Source organism: Penaeus chinensis, chromosome 10, assembly GCF_019202785.1.
Source record: "Penaeus chinensis breed Huanghai No. 1 chromosome 10, ASM1920278v2, whole genome shotgun sequence".
Classification (NCBI taxonomy): domain Eukaryota; kingdom Metazoa; phylum Arthropoda; class Malacostraca; order Decapoda; family Penaeidae; genus Penaeus; species Penaeus chinensis.
In genome coordinates, this window is record NC_061828.1 from 5,984,315 (window position 1) to 5,991,814 (window position 7,500).

The 7,500-nt window shown below is 27.1% G+C and overlaps 1 protein-coding gene across 1 annotated transcript in view; it reads left to right on the plus strand.

The window, feature by feature from the left end:
• The first annotated feature begins 7,433 nt into the window (after positions 1-7,433).
• LOC125029534 (solute carrier organic anion transporter family member 4A1-like) overlaps positions 7,434-7,500 on the plus strand; it is a 57,327-nt gene continuing 57,260 nt past the window's right edge. Inside the window, exon 1 of the mRNA XM_047619477.1 lies at positions 7,434-7,500. This exon is cut by the window's right edge and continues 97 nt beyond it. The gene's annotated coding sequence lies outside the window, so the exon portion shown is untranslated.

Below are 7,500 nucleotides of genomic sequence, written 5' to 3' on the forward strand. Positions count from 1 at the left end.
CCTCGAAAAGAACGCAGATTTTTAGTGCTACACTTGTATTTATAACATTCCCACGGAGATAACAAACGCTCTCTCACTCTCTCATACACCCACAAAAATATATGTAAAGGGCCTATGTGTGTGTTGGTGTATCCATTATATGTATGTATATACCGTCACACACACACACACACACACACACACACACACACACACACACACATACACACACACACACATATATATATATAGATAGATAGATAGATAGATAGATATATACACATACATATATACATACATTTATGAATATATGCATATATACATATATATATATATATATATATATATGTGTGTGTGTGTGTGTGTGTGTGTGTGTGTGTGTGTGTGTGTTTATGTGTGTGAGTGTGAGTGTGTGTGTGTGTGTGTGTGTGTGTGTGTGTGTGTGTGTGTGTGTGTGTGTGTGTGTGTGTGTGTGTGTGTGTGTGTGTGTGTGTGTGTGCATGTATATATATATATATATATATATATTGACGGATAGATGGGCAAAATGATAGATAGCAAGATATAGATAGACAGATAGATAAAGGATGGCAATAACTATATTTCAAAGCTAATGATAAACCATTCACTGTAACGTCACAAATATATGCCAGCAAAATTTGATATTCAAGTATGGCAAAAAGGAAAAACATCATTGCAGTCAAGTTTGTGTTACTAATTACACATTCACTGGATCTTTGTCTGCAATCTCTTCTGATAAATCTCTCTCCAACCTTTACTTCCGCCACAAAAAGCCACTAATATCCCTTCCTACAACCCTTTCGTTATGGATTCCTGTGAGATGACAACCCACACTTATCTCCTTTGTTTGTGATAAGTTTTCCTATTTTAGCCGACCCAGCACACCTCCACAGACAAAGAGCCGGTCTCTCATACATAGCAAAACGTAAATTCTCCAAGCTCCCTTGTATGGAGACAAGCTAATTACATATTAATGGCGATGCAATACCAAATTATCCCCTTCTCCACCCATACTGCGTATAATCGGGGTCGGTAGCATCGGCTTTGCATTTTTACTATTATCATTATCATTATAATCATTATCATTATCATTATAATCATTATCATTATCATTATAATCATTATCATTATCATTATCATTATAATCATTATCATTATCATTATAATCATTATCATTATCATTATAATCATTATCATTATCATTATAATCATTATCATTATCATTATAATCATTATCATTATCATTATCATTATAATCATTATCATTATCATTATAATCATTATCATTATCATTATAATCATTATCATTATCATTATAATCATTATCATTATCATTATCATTATAATCATTATCATTATCATTATAATCATTATCATTATCATTATAATCATTATCATTATCATTATAATCATTATCATTATCATTATAATCATTATCATTATCATTATAATCATTATCATTATCATTATAATCATTATCATTATCATTATAATCATTATCATTATCATTATAATCATTATCATTATCATTATAATCATTATCATTATCATTATCACAATTATCATAATTGTTAGTATCATTATTATCTTCATTATTATTATCATTATCATTATCACAATTATCATAATTGTTAGTATCATTATTATCTTCATTATTATTATCATTATCATTATAATCATTATCATTATCATTATCATTATAATCATTATCATTATCATTATCATTATCATTATAATCATTATCATTATCATTATAATCATTATCATTATCATTATCATTATAATCATTATCATTATCATTATAATCATTATCATTATCATTATAATCATTATCATTATCATTATCATTATAATCATTATCATTATCATTATAATCATTATCATTATCATTATAATCATTATCATTATCATTATAATCATTATCATTATCACAATTATCATAATTGTTAGTATCATTATTATCTTCATTATTATTATCATTATCATTATAATCATTATCATTATCATTATAATCATTATCATTATCATTATAATCATTATCATTATCATTATAATCATTATCATTATCATTATAATCATTATCATTATCATTATAATCATTATCATTATCATTATAATCATTATCATTATCATTATCATTATAATCATTATCATTATCATTATAATCATTATCATTATCATTATAATCATTATCATTATCATTATAATCATTATCATTATCATTATAATCATTATCATTATCATTATAATCATTATCATTATCATTATAATCATTATCATTATCATTATAATCATTATCATTATCATTATAATCATTATCATTATCATTATAATCATTATCATTATCATTATAATCATTATCATTATCATTATCATTATAATCATTATCATTATCATTATAATCATTATCATTATCATTATAATCATTATCATTATCATTATAATCATTATCATTATCATTATAATCATTATCATTATCATTATAATCATTATCATTATCATTATAATCATTATCATTATCATTATAATCATTATCATTATCATTATAATCATTATCATTATCATTATAATCATTATCATTATCATTATAATCATTATCATTATCATTATAATCATTATCATTATCATTATAATCATTATCATTATCATTATCATTATCACAATTATCATAATTGTTAGTATCATTATTATCTTCATTATTATTATCATTATCATTATAATCATTATCATTATCATTATAATCATTATCATTATCATTATAATCATTATCATTATCATTATAATCATTATCATTATCATTATAATCATTATCATTATCATTATCATTATAATCATTATCATTATCATTATCATTATAATCATTATCATTATCATTATAATCATTATCATTATCATTATAATCATTATCATTATCACAATTATCATAATTGTTAGTATCATTATTATCTTCATTATTATTATCATTATCATTATCATTATCATTATAATCATTATCATTATCATTATCATTATCATTATAATCATTATCATTATCATTATCATTATAATCATTATCATTATCATTATAATCATTATCATTATCATTATAATCATTATCATTATCATTATCATTATAATCATTATCATTATCACAATTATCATAATTGTTAGTATCATTATTATCTTCATTATTATTATCATTATCATTATCATTATCATTATAATCATTATCATTATCATTATCATTATAATCATTATCATTATCATTATCATTATAATCATTATCATTATCATTATAATCATTATCATTATCATTATAATCATTATCATTATCATTATAATCATTATCATTATCATTATAATCATTATCATTATCATTATAATCATTATCATTATCATTATAATCATTATCATTATCATTATCATTATCACAATTATCATAATTGTTAGTATCATTATTATCTTCATTATTATTATCATTATCATTATCATTATTATCATTACTATAGTTATTATCGTCATCATTATTAACATACTATTTTTATTGCTATTACAATTCCCGTTATTGCCATTTTAATGATAACAGTGCTGATAATACTTATAATCATATATATATATGTATATGTGTGTGTGTGTGTGTGTGTACACGTATGTATGTATGTGTGTGTGTGTGTGTGTGTGTGTGGTGTGTGTGTGTGTGTGTGTGTGTGTGTGTGTGTGTGTGTGTGGTGTGTGTGTGTGTGTGTACACGTATGTATGTATGTTGTATGTATGTATGTATGTATGTATGTTGTATGTAGTGTGTGTGTGTGTGTGCGTGTGGTGCTGCTTAACATCTAAAAAACAAGATACCAAACTAGCTTCGAATCTGAGGAACGACCCCTCGCCCAGCCCGACGCGCGCTGCCATCTCCATCGCCAGACGAAATTCCCCGAAGGCGAAAACGAAACAAGACATTTCCCTTTGCTCGCTCTCGCCACCTTCATGATCTCAGTCATAGCTTTTCGTCGTTATCATCACCGGCTTTCAGCGTTTCCGAAAATCGTATTCACCACGACGTTGCTATAACGGTGTTCCCGAGCTGTGTTAGATTTGAAGACGCCTCAAAAAAAAAAAAAAAAAAAAAAAAAAAAAATATAAATATATATATATATATATACTAATGCAACAAAGAACTGAGACTATATTGCAAAGGGAAAATACATTACGATGATCAGTCGGTAAATGTTATCAAAATTTTTGTTAGAATGGTTAGTGCAAGATATATTTTAACTCAGTCACACGAAAGAAGTGAATATAGGTTCCATGATAATGATAATGACGTTCATGGCAAAATTCTCACTAGTCACGGGGATACCATGATATCAGCTTAACCAACTATCTTATCGGTTTGGTATTCATAATGATGATGTGAGTAGTAATTATATGAATACTAATGTAACCAATGATTTTAGTAAATTAATAGTGGTGGTGATTACAATAAGAATAACGACGTAATGCAATCGTTATTATCCAAAAATGAATAGTGATGACATTAATGATGACAGCAGCAGTGATATAATGATCTCAAAGACAATAAGTATTATCATCACTGTTACCATTATAGTGATAATAACGGCAATTGTAATAGTAATAGAAATGTTAATAATGATGATAACAACTATAGTAATGATAATGATAATGGTGATAACAATAGTAATAATAATAATGATAATAACAATAATAATAATGATATTGATAATAATAATAATAGTTGTAATAATGATAATAATGATAATAATGATAACGATAATCAGTAATGCTAATACTTATAATAATGACAATAATGATGATAGTAATGATAATAATAATATAAATAATGATAATAATAATAAAAATAATAACAATAATAATGATGATAATGACAATAATAATAATAATAATAACAACAACAATAATAACAATGATAATGATAGTAACAGTAATAATGATGAGGATAATACTAATAGGATAATAACAACAATAACAATGATAATAATGATAGTAACAGTAATGATGATGAGGATAATAATATTAAGATAATAACAACAATAACAATGATAATAATGATAGCAATAATGATGAGGATAATATATTAAGATAATAACAATGATAATAATGAGAGTAATAATGATGAGGATAATAATGATGATAATTTTCTAAACCGTCATTCTACTAGTGTGTCGTCCCTTTGCACGTTACGGAGTTGAAGTGGTTTCAATTTCATTTACGCCTGAAATCCTATGCCGTGTGACTACAAAGTTAAAGTCCCTTCATTTTGTTGTAAAATGAGGAGGTAATTAACGACATGAATATCAAAGAATGGCGAACATACATACACACACGCACACATAAATACACACACACACACACACACACACACACACACACACACACATGCATAAAGGAATCATATTGCGAATCTGAATCCTATTGTAACTCTATTATCATCATCATTATCATTATTAATATTAGCATTATTATTGTCATTATCATTACCACGATTATTGTTTTCATTAACATAAAAATCATTTTATTATCATTATTATAATCATTGTTATAATGATTTCCATTCTTTATGCACAATTATTTACTCAATTATTATTAACTGAAGATGAAAGTTACGAAGGAAGGTAGGAGGGGAGGGTGAAAGGAAGAGAGAGAAGAAAAGGGAGCTTAAAAGAAAAAAGAGGGAGAGGGAGAAAGGGAGAGAAAGGTAGGAAACGAAGAGAAGGAGGCTTAAAGAGAAACAGAAAATGGGAAAATGAAAGGCAGGAAATACGGGAGGGGGGGGGGGGGGACTTAAAAGGGAGAGGGAGGGAAGGATAAAAGGATACTAATAATAATGATAATAATAATAGTAATAATAATAATGATAGTAATAATAATAATAATAATAATAATAATAATAATAATAATTATAACAACGGGAGGGGGGGGGGGGGAACTTAAAAGGGAGAGGCAGGGAAGGATAAAAGGGTAATAATAATAATGATAATAATAATAGTAATAATAATAATGATAGTAATAATAATAATAATAATAATAATAATAATAATAATAATTATAACAACGGGAGGGGGGAGGGGGAACTTAAAAGGGAGAGGCAGGGAAGGATAAAAGGGTAATAATAATAATGATAATAATAATAGTAATAATAATAATGATAGTAATAATAATAATAATAATAATAATAATAATAATAATAATAATTATAACAACGGGAGGGGGGAGGGGGAACTTAAAAGGGAGAGGCAGGGAAGGATAAAAGGGTAATAATAATAATGATAGTAATAATAATAATAATAATAAAAGTGATAATAATAATAATAATAATAATGATATTACTAATGAAACTAATGATAATAATATTGATAATAATAACAATAGTGATAATAATAATAACAATGCTAATAATAATGATAATAATAATAATAATAGTTATAATGGTAATGATGATAATAACAATAATAATAATAATAATAGTGATAATGGTAAGGATGATAATAACAATAATAATAATAATAATAATAATATGAAGAACAACAAGAACAACAACAATAATAAGAAGAAAAATGACGATGATAATAAGAACGACAATGATACAAATAATAGTGATAATGATAATAAACCTACAATAATGAATTTACTGCTCAGAATTAAAATGCAGAGATTTTTCTTCCTCCAAAGGCAATGAACACCTCGACAAAATATTCAATGAATTTCCGAACCAACTTCCTGACCGTGGAAAGGAAAAAAAAAAAAAAAAAATCTTGCTCGCTCTCGCTAGTTGGAGTTGCAGAGAAAGCAGCTGAAGAGGGAGTGGGGGGGGGGGGTGTAGGAGGGGCAGGAGGTATAGTTCCCTCGTACAGCGTCTCCTTAATGGGTACTGCGTAGCTTCGGAATGCGTGGCCTGAAGTCGTGTCAAATGTCTAGTCGAAGTAAATCATGTGCGGGGCGCGGCAGTCTGTCTCCAGCAACGCATACCACAATAACGAGCTTTTAAAAAGAGTTTAATTCTACTGGTAACTAGAGTATAACAAATCACCCTCATGTTCTGTAGCAAGATATTCATACTTAACAAACCGGATACGTATAAAACTTTCACTTCAAAACACTGCTTTGAAGTAAAAAAAAAAAAAAATCAGTCATCAGAAACTGTAGTGATCTGCCATGTTCCCACTACCTAGAATGTGGTTGTTGACATTAATAATCGTTAAAAGACAGGATAACAATAGTTACAAAAAACATGAGTATAATCAAACAAGAAACAATTACAGGCAGCATTAACCTTATCATACTGAAAGTTCTTTAAAAACCAGCGTGAGCCACACATCCATGAGGCCCGAAGTAGTTTTTTAAAAAGTCTACCTGGCAGCCCCATCCGCGGCCTCAGCATTGAGGTCATCCCAGAAAACGCTCGGCAGTCTGCGATTGGCAACGGTGAGGCAGGTTCTGTGAAAGCGTGCGGTCCGCTGTTTATTGTAATGCTCGTGCGATTTC